We start from the raw sequence: 14,151 nt of genomic DNA on the forward strand, positions 1-14,151 counted from the left end.
AAATACCCCCTCCTCCACGTCACCGTTAGTAGGCAAGGTAAAAAAAATCTGGCAGAACTAAGCTATAATAACCACAATTTTCCAATGAGCGTTGGGGGGGGGAGATTTAAATACGAAAAGTGGAGTAGGGTTTGGATGCTCTCCAATCACTGTTGAGCATCCCCTGAACATGTCCTGGAAGTTTCAGCTTGATCCGGTCAACCATCCCTGAGATACTGCCTTTTAACAGCCATAATGACCTAACAATAATTGACCATAACAATAACAAATCCATGTGGCTGAATAAATTTGAACCCTGGATATATATGTATTAAACTGTGAGATAAAACTGTTTTTCTTTGTTTTTTGCATTTTCCTTGGTCTTGTGTTACCCTAGGTGTTGATTTAAGGGACTTACCTCAGTGCTGTGACTGATATATTTAGACTTTTGGGCAATTCATTTTGTTTTCAATTCTCCAGGGAATTGCGTATCTTCCCGTTCTTCCTTATCTACCTATACAGTGTTGCCACAATACATTTGCGAAGTATTTATTTTTTTTTTTTGATAAAGCCACAGATTACGTAAGTTGAATCGTTTATTTTCTGCATTTGGGGAAACCTGTGCAGAAGAGAGCGATAACAAACACGAAGAGCCGTATTGGTACCGGCGGGATATCCATCCTTAAACTGCTGGGGATAGGTGATTTGAGTATCCGCGCTTCCCACAGGTCCCCCAAGTTCTGAATCCGTGCCCACAAACTTGACACTCTCATCTGCGTACGAGTACGAACTAATTACAGACTTTTCGAGAAAGAACCACAGATGGCATCGCAGTCATCTAAGCGGAAGAAAGACAGTCCGATTAAAGGCCAAGACAAATGCTCAGCGTGCGCGGTAGCATTAGACCCTAACTCATCTGCCCTTGAATGTGATTCTTGTGAAAATTGGCTATGTATAAAGTGTTTGGAGATGCCCCTAGCTGAGTACAATCTTTTCACAAAGATGACAAGGCGAATTGGTTGCCAGTGGGTATGCCCAGTGTGCAAACTCAGGGCACCGCAGTCGTCCAATCAAAGTAACATTGGTAACCAAGTAAAAACCCTCCTTTTCGAGTTTGAAGATCGAATCACAAAAAAGTTTGATGATTCGTTCGACTTATTTAAGGACAGTATCACAAAAGAAATAAGCGAGGCAGTAAACCCACTCAGTGATCGGATCTCCAACATTGAAAGAGACATGGCATCTAAGTGTTCTGTTGCTGATGTCGATAGCAGAATCTCTAAACTAGTCGCGGAGGGAAAAGTTGGTACTGACCTAGAGGACCAAGTCCTAAAAGTGATGAGGCAGGATAGGGACAGACAACGCAGGAAACTGAACCTCATCGCTTACGGTGTCTCACCTACAGACGATAATACAAACTTTGTGATCCAGCACCTAGCCTCAGATTATAGTCTCCCCGGCGTCAAAATTCTGAACCTGAAAAGACTCGGTGCAAACAAACCACCCACCCAGCAAGTCCCACACCGCCCTCCCCCGATTCTTTTTAGTGTTACAGACATTGCCACCAAGGTAAAGATCTTGAAAAAATCCGTCGAGCTGAAAGCAGACATACAGTTCCACAGCGATGAGTCCCGAGAGGACAGAGCTAAACGTAAGAGCGCTACAGAGGAACTTAAAAGACGGATTGCAAACGGTGAGACTGACCTCGGAGTACGGAACGGCAAAGTCGTCTCAAAAAACGGTCAGCGAGCTCCACCCCCAGCATTGGGAGCGATGGAGCACTAGATGCACAGCCAGACGAAAGACATGTAAATAGTAGTTTAGTGTCATTTAACAGTGTATTATATAGTAGTTCCATATCAGCTCAAGAACATTCATCGGAATGCAGTTTTGAAACTGCCAAATCTGACACTAGCTGCGTTCTTTCTGTTGAATCGGAATACAACTCGCCAGATTCTTATTCAACTGACGCAGCATCTAGCGAAGCAGACGAAAGTCCGTCATCCAACGATGACGTGCTAGTTCCAGCGGGCTCAGGAAGAAGAAGAAGCAGACAGAAACAAGTGATGAAAGTGTTGTCAACAAACATTGACTCCTTGCCAAACAAGCTGAATGAGCTAAAAGTGTTGCTGGCTCACGAAGATATAGACGTTGTGTGCTTAAGTGAAATTTGCCCAAAAAACTCTCAAAATAGACTGGAGGATAGCCATATTCAGATACCAGGATACACAGTCATTTCGAATCTGGACAGACCCAATGTGAGGAGAGGAGTTGCCATATACATCAAGTCAGCCTTGAAGGTAAATAACTTTGACCTTTTCACAAGTGCCAATTATTTTTGGGTAGAGTCTATCCTGGTTGAATTGACAGTAGGGTCTGAAAAGTTTAGAATTGGTGTGATTTACCGTAGCCCTTCCCCCCCCAGCTCCGAAGAATCATTTCAGTATGTGGCAAATATTATAAATGAAATGACAATATGTAACCCCAAAAATGTCATCATCACAGGAGACTTTAACATGCCGGACACCAGGTGGGTCGATGGTTTAGGCTTTACTCTTCAAAACAACTATACCAATCCAACTCTTGAAGCCTTTGCTGATAACCTGCTGGTCCAGACAGTTGAGTTCCCTACCAGACATAGAGATCATCAAACTCCATCTCTCCTTGATCTCGTTCTGTCAAACAACCCCGAAAAAATTATGTCAACAGCAAACTTACCCCCCCTTGGAGCAAGCGACCATCTTTGTATCCTGAGTGCAATAATCTTGAATCAGATACCAACCAACAAAATCAAACGAACGTTTGTTGATTACAAGAAAATACGCCAGGACCTACAAGAGATTGAATGGGAAAACTCCTTGCAACAAGACACTGAAGCATCCTGGGAGCTTTTCAAGGACATACTACTGAGTCTTGAGTTGAAGCATACGAAAACTTACTTCTCAGAACGTCCCAGAACCCTTCCGTATATGTCACCACAGCTAAAAAAAGTCATTAATAAGAAAAAGAAAGCTTGGAAAAAGTATAAAAATTGTGAGAGTGCAGCCCATCTAGAGCAGTACAAAAAGGCCAGGAACAAACTGAGAAATGCGACCAGAAAAGCAACCATAAGATATGAGGAGTCGATAGCACTAGAGGCAAAAACCAATCCAAAAAAGTTTTGGAGATATGTCACTTCAAACAACCCAAGCCGCAGGTCGATCCATCATTTTACCTCCAGCGATGGAACCAAAATAACCGACCCATTGGTAATGGCAGATACCCTCAATCAATGCTTCTCGTCAAATTTCTCTAAAGACCCTGGATACCCCCCACCGGATATGCCAACCACCCACATCAAACACCCTATGCCACCGATCCAGTTCACAGCTTGTGATACTTACAAGCGCCTAAAAACTTTGGACCCATCCAAGGCAAAGGGACCCGATGGCATCCATCCTAGGTTGCTGAAGGAGACCGCAGCTGAAATAGCGGAACCCCTGACAAGAATATTCCAGATGTCAATAGCTTCCAAAACTATTCCCTCTGACTGGAAAACAGCAAATGTCATGCCAGTTTTCAAAAAAGGACAGAAAGATAAACCACAGAATTACAGACCCATCAGCCTGACTTCTGTCCCATCAAAAGTCATGGAAGGCGTCTTAAATGATGCAATCGTTGCACATCTGGAAACTAACAGCCTGTTATACGATGGACAACATGGTTTCAGGAAGGGTCGCTCTGTGGAGACAAACCTAATTCAATCATATGACATAATCACCAAGATGATTGAGGAAGGCCTTCCAGTTGACGTACTCTTGCTGGACCAAGCCAAAGCTTTCGAGAAGGTAGTACACTCGTACCTGGAAAGGAAACTAGAGTTCTATCAACTCCACCAAGATGTAAGAGAATGGATTATCCAGTTTCTCAAGGATAGAATACAGAGGGTGATGATGTATGATGAGGAGGGGAATCAAATCATGTCAAACCCAACTCCAGTGCTCAGCGGAGTTCCGCAAGGAACTAAACTGGGACCTACCCTCTTCAACATGTTCATCAATGACTCAGCCCAGTCAGTGCAAAATGACCTTAAACTGTTTGCAGACGACTCGAAATTGTTTGGCCCAGTCGCAAACAACCAACAGTGCGCAGCTCTGCAGGCAGATCTGCACACCCTCAACAACTGGTCCTCTTCCTGGTCCCTCGAGTTTAATGCTGAAAAGTGCAAAGTCCTACATCTTGGCCCTAAGAACCCAGGAATGACATATACAATGACAGATCGTACTGGGAAGCTCATAACTTTGGAAACTGTCACCGAAGAAAGAGACCTTGGGGTCATTGTTGATGACAAAATGAAATTCCATAGTCACAGCAAATACCTAGCTGCAAAAGGCAACAGGTCCCTTGGTCTCATCAGACGTAATATCACCAGTAGATCTCCCAGGACAATCAGGAAGCTATATACAGGACTGGTCAGACCGCATCTTGAGTACGGAGTCTCTCTTGCCGTTCCCCACTATGTCGTGGACAAGATGATCCTTGAGAGCGTTCAGCGGAGGGCTACAAAACTACCAACCAAATGTAAGAACCTCTCGTACCCTGAACGCCTCAAGAAACTCAAGCTCCCAACCCTGACGTACAGGAGGAAACGCGGAGATGCAATCCTGACCCACAAGCTGCTGGAGAATGGTGTCACACCAGGGCTTTTTAATAAGTCGCTCTCTAGCCACACCCGGGGCCACACCAAGAAGCTCCAGCAACAAAGAAGCTCACGGAGAGAACGTTCCAACTTCTTCTCAACTCGTGCTGTTCCACTGTGGAATTCCCTTAGTGAAGAAACAGTTCAGTCCAAAACTGTTGACAACTTCAAAAAAGCAATTGACCGAGACTGGGCAGCGATGGAGTGGAAACTACACTGGGAGGCCAGTGGATCTACTCAACGGAACTAGACAACGCACTTCCACCTCCATCACTCAACCGGCGAATCTACAGGATGTTCACCCAACCTTATTCGCCGGCCAGTGCGATTTAAGGTAATTTAAGGATTTAAGGTAATAATGCATATAGTGTGTTTTGATTTTGTCCAATATCTCCCCCAAATTTGCCAAAAGTAGTTGCAAGCAGTTACAGTCACATTGCGAGTAGTCACAGCTGCAGTCATAGTCGCGACAGTTGCAGTCGCATGTTGTTGTAGCTGAAGCCACAAGTAGTCTCAATTTTACATAGTTGCGATTACAAGTAATCTTAGTCGAAGTCACAGCAACAGTCACAAGTAGTCTTAGTTATAGCTACAGTGCATGTTATGTGAATAGTTTTAAATATGTATAGTCAAAGAAAAAAAGAACTTGAACTTGAAGTGGCCTAAAAGCTTTAAGTTAATACCCATATCTGTTGCTAAGCATATATGCCTAGCATATTGCATATATGCCTTTTTCATAACCTGGATGTACCCAAGGTCCTTTGATTTAGTCCGACATACCCCTCCACATTCCCTGAAATTTCACCTCAATTATCTTAATTTGGTAAGACAAACCCAGGATAAAACATCTCTCATTATAAATGATAAATCCAGCATGTCAAAATGGCAAATTGAAGAATTTACGTTACTTGCCCTGGAGGCTGTTGGGGGTATAGCACACCTGGAAGCATAATTGTTAGATCTTATGACTGTTTTAACGAAATGGTTTTTAGTTTCTATCAGTGTTGAGAGGGGCATCTAAATGGAAAAAGTGGAGGGCTGACTGCGCTCTGGCCACTCTTCATTATCCCCTGTAACATATCTTGAAGGTTTCAACTTAATATCCTCAGCCATTCATTGGATTTTGCTGATGCTTAGATTTTCTGCTTTGTAACCAGCCTGCATATAGTGTGTTTTGATCTTGTTTGAAACCCTCCCAACGTTTCCTGAAAGTTTCATTTTAATACCTTAAACCTCTTTTGGAGACCCAGGGTCAAACATGCTACATTTTCCAAATAACCAACCATAAATATAAACAATGGGCAGTTTGCACAACTCAAAACCTTTGCCCCACAGGCTATGCGGGAATATGTCATTCCTGGGGGCACAGTTATTTAACCTTTAGACTATTTTGAAGAGCACAGCTATCTTCAAATTTTTTATTGGATGTCTTTGGGGGGACTGCAGCCAAAAACGGCATGGAAGGAAGTGGGATGCCCCCTGGCCACTTTTCAATATTCCCCTCAATTTGCCCTGGAAAATTAACTATTCACATCCTCAGCTGTTCTCAATATATCATATATACACCTTTTTGATAAAATGGATTCTCACAGTCCCTTTGGATTAGTTGTAAATGCCCCTCAACATTCCCCAAAGTTTTGCATTAATACCCTTAGCTTTTCTTGGACACAACCAGAATCAAACATCCCCCTTTTTCCTAATGATAAACCCGTCATGTAAACAATAGCCAGGGCTGTTGTGGGCATAGCATTACTTGTGGACTATTTTTAACAAAGTGTGTTTTTTTTTACCATTGTTGAGGAGAGAGCCATCTAAAAAGAGTGACAGGAGTTACCATTAAGTAACTCTTTAATATCCTCCCAAACATACCCTGAAAGTTTCAACTTAATTCTTTCAACTGTTCCTTAGCTATTGTTGAGATGCTCTTTTGACAAACAGCATGCACATAGTGCGTTTTGATTGTATTCAATCAAAACGCACTCAACATTTCCTTAAAGGGATTTTCTTTAACCCCTCTCAACGTTTCCTTAAAGTTTAACCTAAACACCCTAAGCCTTTTTGTGGATCCAAGATCAAACATTCCCTTTTTCCTGATAAAAACTTTATATGTCAACAATGGGCCCCTTACATAACTTACAACCTTTACTCTGGAGGTTTTGGGATGAAGCACCAACCCCAGAGGCATAATCATTTGACCTTTGGACTATTTTGAACAAAATCGCTATCTCAAAGTTTTAATCGGATGTTTTTGAGGGAAAGAGGGCATGGGAGAGGGTGGTTGCCCTCTGATCACTTTGACTCTAAAAAAAACACAAGAACTTTCAATCAATGAAATAGGCCCCTTCTGAAGTTTATACAACCACTTCTTACATATGAATTGGCTTTGGGGGGGGGGGGGATTAACAACACATTGGAGCCTTATGGCTTTTTATTATTATTTTTACTATGAGCATTGGTAGGGCATTATCTCTGACAGTCAACACCTGAGCGTTGGCTCTGATTCAATTTTATCACTTCATGGAAACAGCCAGCTGGAGGCAGTTGGAGAGGAGAATGACCTGGGGGTCGCTGTTGACCAAAAGTTGAAGTTTTAGTGTCCTATACAAGCTAAAGTTCCAAAAGCAAACCGAACCCATGGCCTCATAAAACGAACACTCTCCATCAGAAAGCCATGCATGATAATGAGGCTTAACACCATGGATCTCCCTTAACTGGAATTTGGCATGGCCCTAGCCTCTTCCGGCTATAAGATAATGTGAATGTTCAGGAAAGTGTTCAAAGAAAAGGAACAAAGCTTATTCCAACGCTACAAGACAAAACTTACAAATAACGTCTCACCTCACTCAACTGCCTTTTTTAGCACACTGAAGGAAAAAAAGAGAAGTAATAACGACTCGTAAGCTGCTGGAAAGTGACCTATGAAGTCATGTCTTCTCTCCTGCCTATTAACTACCACAAGAGGACAAACTAGAAAGCTCCAGGTCCCCATTGCACCAGGTGACAGCACCAACACTTCTTCTCTGTCCATTCTGTCCTGCTCTGGAACAGCTTGTCCACAGCCAACGTCCAGTTTCAAATCCTAGAAGCCTTTAAGAAAGGATTTCATCAAGACAAGGTCAATGCTGAATGGAGGTTGTCAGGCTACGGGGCTAAACTGGGTTGTCAAGTCATACCCAGAAAACGCCCCCAGCAAGATTTTTCTACAACATCTTCAACATCACTTTAACTTGCTGGATATGCGATTTAAGGTAACTTAAGCTAAGGTAAAGGAATTTGTAACTTGGCTGGTTTCACATCAATTTTATTGAAAAAACATCAATTTCTACTTTGTCTCTCATTCACAATGGAAAAAAAAACATGCAATATTGGCAGCATGCAAAGCAGTGGAATTAAAAGATTTTTAAAGTGAAAGTCAATGATGATTGCCAGTTATGAAATCAGTATAAAATAGTTCACGGTAACAAACTGTAAGTAAGGAGCAACTCAGCTCAATAGTAACCGAAACTATACAAAACAGAAAATCAAAAGAATTTAATTATTCTGCTGATTCCAAATATATAAGATTCCTCAAGTTTATTGTTACCCATCAAAAGTTACAAGCCCGAGAAAATTTGCCTGATTTTTGAAAAAGGGGGAAAAAACCCTTAAAAGTCAAGGAATCTTGATGATAACCATACCATCAGATTCAGCATATCTGAGAATCAAACTGTAGAAATTTTAATCTCCTACACAAAAATGTGGAATTTTTATTTTTTTTTCCAGAAGAAAGACAATGGATGTGCTATTTGTTTTTCCCAGGGGTAATTGTATCAAAGTAACTGTCTAACAAGATTGGAAGAGGGTGCGTTTGAATGGAAACTGGAAGTTCTAGTGCCCTTTTAAGTGACTGAAAAGATTGGTGGGCAACTAACCCCTCCCATGCCCCTTTTTCCCCAAAATCAGACTGATAAAAATTTGGAGACACCCATTTTGTTCAGCATAGCTGAAAAACCCAATAACTATGCCTTTAGGGGTAAAATGACCCCCACAACCCACTGGAAAAGGTCTGTAAGCTATGAAATTTGCCCATTGCTTGTGGATAGTGTTTGTTATTTGGAAGTATACAGATATTTTTCGGGGGGGGGATTTGTGCTTGGGGAAGGTTTCCATGGGGAGAAGTTTCCTTAGGGAGGGAAATTTTCAAGGGTGAGCTTTCCAGGAGAAATTTTACACTGGAAGGATTTGACAGAATTCAAATACAATATTCTTTTCATTTGTCGTACTTTGCTTTTGCGAACTAAATTTGCATGTGGAAATATTCCAAAAGGATACTTTCAACAGGTTAGGATTTCAGAGGAAAAAATTTCCAAGAAAAGGGGATTTCTGGAGTGATCAGAAAAATGATTAGAAAAGTATTTTTCAAATCAAAACATGCTGAGGTAATTTTTTCAGGCTGAATTGTCCACAAGAAATATTACACAGGGGATTTTCAGTGAGGGTGAAATTTTACAGGGAGGGGTGTATTTTACTTAGGAGGAACTTCCCACAGAGGAATTTACAATGAGGGGAGGTAATTTTTTAAGGGCAAGCCATATTTACTGGCATTGTTTGAAAAATGATCAAAAGTTAAATTAAAAAACAGGTTTTTTTCAACTGAGAGTAAGGAGCAAAAATAAAACTCAAAACGAACAGAAATTATTCTGTATATGAAGAGGTTGTCCCCCCTCCTCAATACCTTGCTCTTTAAACTGAAGTTTGAATGATTGCCTCAAATTTTAAGAGCAACTCCTCAAACACTGAGGGCATTTAATTAGAGTAGGAAGCTTTTTTAAAAGTGCTGAAAACTTTAACACAAAGAGCAAGATATTGAGGAGGGTGCAACACCTTCATATATGGAATAATTCCAGTTTATTTTGAGTTTTAATATTACTCCTTTCTTTCAGTTGAAAAAACTTGTTTTTTTAATTTTAATTATATTCTGAATCAAAGTCTGTGTTTTAATTCTAGCTCTACAGGCAAAACAACAAGGAACAAGATGTCAATTAAAGGGTTAAAAATGGATTTTGCAAGGATATTGATTAGTATCTTTGGAAAGAATGTTAAAAGGTGCATTAAGCGGTTTGTTCATCTTTTAGCAACCAAATTAATCAAGACATACAAACATTGGTAACAGTATAGGAGAGCAGTTATACTGAAAGAAACAATATGAAAATATAATAATATAAATAACATAAGAACATGATAAAATATATAGAAGAAAAATATAATTGTAAAAGAGTAATACCACTCAATTCACTAATTGGTGTACTTTCTAAAGAACAAGAATATTTGTTATTCAGACAATGCAACCCTTCTCCCCCCCCCCCCTCCTAGTGGCTCTAGATACAGCCTTAGGCTATATACAAAACTAAAAGAAAACAGTGGAAATCTTACTTTACAATATGCATCATGTTTCTATTAATCATATTTTCATGTTCCCTTCCAGTATTATCCACATTTCTAAATACCATGTTTATCCGACTGTTCTCAATTTCTTGTCATCAGATAACCAAAAATACAACTAACCATCAACAAAGAGATACCACACATCAAGGCATGAATAACAAGACAAAGAAATAGCTTAGGGTTATATCTGGGACCATTAGGACTTGGTTCCATTCAAATATTATACTTAGAATGTGTGTCTAGCCTGTAAGAAATGAAATGGTACTATTTTATCAGCCATTTCTGAAGGAAACTATGCTAGACAAATAAAATTAGTATCACCAAGGTCACCACAGGTTCAAGGAGTTAAAAATATAGACTTTAGGGGCTTTTTCAGAGAAAAGGGGACCTTCCTGGCACCTATAAGGGAGAAATATTCCAGCTGTTGTTTACCACATAAATAACACAATGCAACATCATACTCGAAATTCACACAGATCTCTCCAGACCTGGTCCAGATGTTGTTTACCATGTAAATAACAAAATACAACATCATGCTTGACATTCACACTGATCACTTCAAGATCTCAAATCCAGATGGTCAACAACAATCACCCATAGTGTTGTCATCTTCTGGAACAACTAGGGCAATATCAAGATGATCTGACTGCTTGGCTTTCCACATGGATCTTCTTTGGTTTCTTTTCTTCCTTTTTTTGCAACCGTTAAGGTGCCAAAACTGGAAAAACACACAAGTAACTACTTCTGTTAATGACCAGAAAATCATCACAAGTCCATGAAGTTTCAAAATCACTTATTTTTTTTCGGTTTTGGCTTTGCTTCTGGTAGGCTTCTTCAAAAGTTCACTTAAATGCATTTGGTTATTCTTCTACATAAGTACCTTAGTGCTTCCAGCAGCTGCCAATTCCCTTTTCAGTTTGGTATGTAGCAAAAGTGACCTATTCAACATGGTTCACACACGCCAAATTTCAATAAGGTTTTTCTTCTCAATGCCTATTTTCCATCAATTTCTGGCTTCTTCCAACATCTTGTCAGTAGCTTGGTCATTTTACCCACTAGCTCCCTTTTATCTTGGAATGACTTTTCAATTGCCTCTATATTTTGCTTGCTAGAAGAAAGTTTAGAAACCATTTGCTTTTCTTTTTCTGCGAGCTTCTTTTGTTCTTCACTCTCTTTTCCAGCTCTTTCTGGTTCTCAAGATAAATTTCGAAACTCTTTAGTGTAGATTGTACAAGCTTCATCATGGCTTCAGTTAAATGGATGCTTTGGGCTCTCCCACCAAATATCTACAGACCACCCATTGCAAGCAGACCATCAACTGCTCACTCATTGATGCCCTCTGTTCACTGAAGATCTTTCTGGACAATGAAAAGCCTCTCTCAGCACTGGCTGAACTGTGCAAAACATCAAGTAAGTTTTTGATCAGCATCACCTAATTTGAGTATTTTCCATCCACAATTACTGGATTCCATTTTTCATCAACCTTATTTGGCTCTTAGGGAAACTCACTTTTTTGCAATAGTGAGTAGTTTAAACTCATCTAAGAGTAGATGCGTTTTCAAAAGGATAGGAGGGTTTCGAGCAACAGACAGTAAATCTTGGACAGTATTTGGGTTAAATATCTGAGCAGGGTGTAGGAAACACAAACTTTTCAAAAATAAGACAGATTCACCATTTACAGCTTGATTAAAAACATATGTGGCAGCTGAAGTGAATGTTTCTCGATATGCTACAGGAGATATCACTTGTTGGCTACTACAAGACTATTCTCCATCACTTATCAGAGTGTCAACTAGAGGCAAGAGCTTCTTCCATCTTCAAATGGTGTCATATCCAAGACAACCATTAGTTCTGACAGAGGCAAGAACTTCTTCCATCTTCAAATGGTTTCATATCCAAGTCGACCATCAGTTCTCAAACTGCTTTAGGTCTTAAAATGTACCCAGCAAGCATCAAAACAAGATCCATCAAATCTATATACACTTAATGGATCAGTCGTTCTTCATGCTGGAACTTCTGAATAAAATATGTGAAAAGTTCAGAGTTGTCTATCAGGAACTGACATCTGCTTTCAACGTCAACTGTTTGAGCAGTTTTGCTATATCTTTGAATACACAGCATTTCATCAGGGAGACATTCTAATTAGGAACAAAGAAGGTAAAATATTCAACTACGGCTGGCCATTGTTCTATTGTTCTAGTGACAGCAGAAGCAATTGATAACAAAAAGATTGGTACACATTTCATAAAACTCAACTTAGGAATACCAGTTTTCTCTTGTATCCAACAGCTCCACCTGTTCCAGAGATGGCACCCTTGTGTCATATAGCATACAATCCAATGATCCACTAAGGCCATAGGCAAAAAAAGGGATACACATCAATGTTATTGGTTTTGGAAGGGGGGGGGGATTTTAACCTCTAATGAAGCATTTTCAGGCATGTCAATTCTAGTAATGTACTTTTTGAGCTGATGCAGTTTTTGAGGGGTTTAAAACATTTTTTTTTGTCAAAATTCCAAAAGAAAAATTTTGAGACTATAAATTACTGTTGAATCAAAAACAAATAAGAGCTACCACCCCTGGATTTCTTTAAGTTGAGTATTTCTAGCAGTGATTTTTCAACATTTTTACTTTTGGTTATTGGCTATCTCTACTAGGTTGTAGTAGCTGCAATAATTATATAAGTATTAGGTATGTATGGGTATAAATCAATACCTACTTTGATGAAGTTATTAGTTCATTAATATATATATATATATATATATATATATATATATATATATATATATATATATATATATGTATATATATATATATATATATATATATATATATATATATATATATATATATATATATATATATATATATATATATATATATATATATAGCGATTAGGATTATATAGCGATTACTACTGATTATATATCAGTAGCGATCTAGGATTCATCAAGGCAAGATCTAGCTTGTGACTGTGAGAGTTTAATAACCGCATCTGGATTTTTCACAATTTTTGCGCTGTTTGTTACGGGGCCCCTTAGATTTTTATGCAGAAAGGGGCCCATGCCTGTAAGTCCCTTTGAAATGTCATTTTGCTAATTTCATTTACGGAGGCGAATTTTTACTGCATAATTAACGATGTCGGTCACAAAAAAGCATTTCGACGAGCGTATGGATGACTTAAAGCAAATGATCGAAAATCTTCGTATAGAGAATTCAGCTCTGAAACAAGAGAATTCTGATTTGAAAAATGCAATTATAGCGGTTAAAGAACAGTGTTTGAGTACGGAATTGTACGTAAAACGCAAAAATCTGCTGATTCACGGAATTCCTAATAAGGATAGTGAGAATATTGAAGAGACATTCCACGACTTTTTATCAGGAATGCCAGTACAAAACTCGAAGGATATAAAATTCACGGCAATGTACAGAATTAGAAACAAGACCAAGCGCCCTTCCCACTCGAACTCTCGTCCCGTTTCGGACCCTATTTTTGCCTCTGTTCTGAATCTTAGGCATAAAGATAGGATCATGGCTTGTGTTGGTAGCCTAAAAGGCACAGGAAAGAGCATCAGTAATGACCTACCATCTGAACTTGCAAAGCGTCGGAAAGAACTTTTGAGTACGGCTTACAAACTTCGAAATTCCAAAGTAACCGCTGAGAAAGTATCTCAAACTAAAGTCATGCAACAGGGTACTAAACTATGGCTAGAAACAAAAAAAACTTCTAGCTCAAACTGGGTTAAGTTCAGTGATGCATGCCATGACCCCCTCGCCTTGGTTTTATCCGCAGTTATTAGTGATGGTGCTTCTGACGCGTGACGTAAACTATCGAGTATTTTCGCCTCAGTAAAGTGAGGGGATGCAATTTTGCTGCTCTTTTTTTGCAACGTCCGTATCTGTGTGTGTTTTTTTAGTTATTGTCCTATTTTTCCTTTTCTCTATTTACTATATTATTTACTCCTTTTTTGCTTTCTTTTGCAATGTGCGTATCTATGTTTTTTATATATATTTATTTTCTTATATTTCTCTCTTTCCATGTTATTTACTCTTTTCTTTACTTTTTTACT

General features: G+C 39.4%; 1 protein-coding gene across 6 annotated transcripts in view; it reads right to left on the reverse strand.

Annotated features, from left to right (window-relative positions):
* The window catches only part of LOC136026567 (uncharacterized), a 59,324-nt gene that overhangs the window by 37,417 nt on the left and 7,756 nt on the right, over positions 1-14,151 (reverse strand). For 4 of the 6 annotated variants that reach the window (XM_065703263.1, XM_065703265.1, XM_065703264.1 and 1 more), the window contains exon 2: positions 7,496-7,744. The exons of 1 other annotated variant lie outside the window; for it this stretch is intronic. The gene's annotated coding sequence lies outside the window, so the exon portion shown is untranslated. Of the gene's footprint in view, positions 1-397; positions 501-7,495; positions 7,745-14,151 lie in introns of those variants that run through there. One more of the 6 variants, XM_065703262.1, reaches the window with a different exon arrangement.

This window comes from Artemia franciscana, chromosome 4 (genome assembly GCF_032884065.1).
Source record: "Artemia franciscana chromosome 4, ASM3288406v1, whole genome shotgun sequence".
Taxonomy (NCBI): Eukaryota; Metazoa; Arthropoda; class Branchiopoda; order Anostraca; family Artemiidae; genus Artemia; species Artemia franciscana.